This window comes from Pseudopipra pipra, chromosome 7 (genome assembly GCF_036250125.1).
Source record: "Pseudopipra pipra isolate bDixPip1 chromosome 7, bDixPip1.hap1, whole genome shotgun sequence".
Lineage (NCBI taxonomy): Eukaryota > Metazoa > Chordata > Aves > Passeriformes > Pipridae > Pseudopipra > Pseudopipra pipra.
Genome location: NC_087555.1, coordinates 40,111,981 through 40,114,688, shown reverse-complemented (window position 1 = coordinate 40,114,688; position 2,708 = coordinate 40,111,981).

Genomic DNA, 2,708 nt, shown 5'->3' with positions numbered 1-2,708 from the left:
GATGACTTCTCCTGCCAAGGGCATCAGCTATGAAGGGAAGTTCACAAAGTGCAACTTCGTGGACTGAGAAAGATTCCTCTTTTCTGGAAAATCTCTTTACAGCTGAACTCAGACAGTACACACTGGAGGTGCAGGGGAAAGGACAAGACTGAAGCCATGACCCACCAGAAACACATCAGGACTCATTGGAATCAGTTCCAATGCTGCTGGTGCTCCTTTGGAAAGTCTGGAAAACCCTCAGAAGTGATGCTGATTCATCTTGTTTTGTCTGAGTCTCTTCTTGGACCTCGACTGCTTTTAGCACAGATGCTGCTACCTCAGTAAGGTCTTGGAGTACTCCTGTAAGATATTTTAGGACTTATTGACTGAAAAAGCATAAAACTTTTATTATGGACATCTGAACTCTGACAGACAGCTCCTTTTCCCTTTCAGGACAAAATTATTTTCACAGTATCATTTAATAGAAAGCACCCAGGAACCCAAGACTGAGCTCTCCAGAATAGAAAATAAACGGAGGGAAGAAGCTTTGCACAGGTGTAACATACTCCACAACAGACCTGACTTTATTTTTACTCTTTGAGTTAAAATATTTCATAGTAAAACTCCAGCACAAGAACTGGCACATTCCCAACGGTACCCTGAAAGTCCATACCACAAGTGCCATAGGAAAGTCACAGGCATATGAGTCCTTGTGCCTGCAGATGTCTAGGAATCCTTTCCATCCACCTCATGCTCTGCTGACAGAAGATGAGTGACCACAGGGACACAGTGGCACTCAACGTCCTGCTGAGAGAGCAAGGAAACCTTTAACATAAAGCTGGGTAGGAATCTAAAGCTTCCTTTCCTGGGAGCTTTGTGCAGTTTGCACCCAAGAGGGGGGAAATTTGCATCTCCTTCAGTGAAGGTGTTGAAAGAGGCTGGCAGAGCTTTTGCCTTCTTCAGACAACTGTGCCCTTTTTTGGCTCCCTGGCGGCGTGAATGTCACTAGAACTGCTTTCCTGGATATACACAGATGTCACACACAGCTACCTGCACACCTCTTCTCCAGCCTACCCATCACCCAGATTTCCTTTCCCAAGCCTCTATTTATAGAGGAATTAGTTTTGTTTCTGGTCTGTGAGCTAAGCATCTTCAACCTATCAACAAGCAATACTTGGCCCTATAAAATTACAGTATGCATATTTCTACCTATTAACAACTAATGTCCATCTTTACACCTATCAGCTTTCAACATGCTTTCTTTTCTTCAATCATCTTGTTCTGGGTCATGCGACCTTTGGCTCCACGCACATTTTAGACACTTCCTCCCACCTTCTGCCACATTCGCTTCCGTTCTGGCAATGTCCACTGCTTCGTTAACCCTTTGTGTGCTTGCTCTGGTCACGCTCCTCTACAGGGTCAGCACTGGGGGCAGCACTGACAGCGGAGGGGCAGTACAGCTTCCCGAGTCCCTGCGCGTTGCTGCACATGCACCGCTCTGCCCTTCGCTTTGTGCCCCTCACGTACACGTGTTGTTGTTTTGGGGAGGGGGGATTCATTACTTCTTCATCACTGCGGAGCTCATGCACATGGGCAGGAGTCTCCGTCCTGCACATGCCCAGCCTTCTTAGCTGCAGTGCTACTGAGCGGCAGAGGAGCCCAACCCGTGACCAGGTGTGGGAGGAGCACAACAACGGAGACAGAAGGACATTTGAAACAAGGCGGGGCAGTGCAGAGCAAACACCCTGGCAGGGGAGGGTAGCACACAACAGACTGCTACACATACTGGAGCAGAAGTCAGAATTGGACCATGAAAAAATATACTCCCTCCCGCTCACCCTTAACACAGAAGATGCTGCAGAAGCCCAGGATGGACTCTGGGAGCATGTCCATCAGAGCACCAAGCACATCTGCAGGAGCCACAGCCCGAAAGATTCACTATGGCACTGAGCTCCACCTCTGGGCCCTGTCAACCCCTGCAGCTTTTAACTGGCCCCAAGATGAGATGAGGCACTCAATTCTGCAGCTTGTTCCCATCAGCACGATGCCATCCACACCCAGATCTGCCATCACTGGCCTCATAAGGGAGATCTGGGCCCACCACTGAGGGTCACAGTCTGCCAGTGAAGTGCTGGAACCAGCAACAAGTCGTGGCTATTCCTTATGTTCTCAAACCCAGGGAACAAACAGGGTGCACGCATGGGCACACAAAGCATGTTTGAACACACATGCACTGTGCTAAGAAAAATCCACTTGCACGGGCCCTCAAGGGCTTCACAGACAGCTGCTCCCACGGACAGAAATATCACAGCCACGGGCACATGGAAGATGACTAATCCTGGCTGCTCCCAGCCTCTCCCCCTCAATATAGCTCAGGGAATCAGGGTTGCAAGGCAGAGCTCTCCTCTGAGGAGGCAGCTGGGGCTGGCATTCTTCCCAAAAGGTGCATTCAGACCCGCCACCCTTTACCGATTCCATCACGATACTGCCCCATGTCATTCCTTCATTTGCACTGAAGCTCAACAAGGCTGCAGGACAACAGAGCGATGTATCACTTCAACCAAATTTGTATGTGGAGCTACTTACATTGCTCACCTTCATGGAACATTGTTTGTCACAAGGACTGAAAAAAAAAATTAAAAATATCCTTCAAGTCATCAATTTATTAGGTTATCAGAACTCATCCTTGTAACCCTAAATGTATTGAGTGCATATGAAATACTGACTGC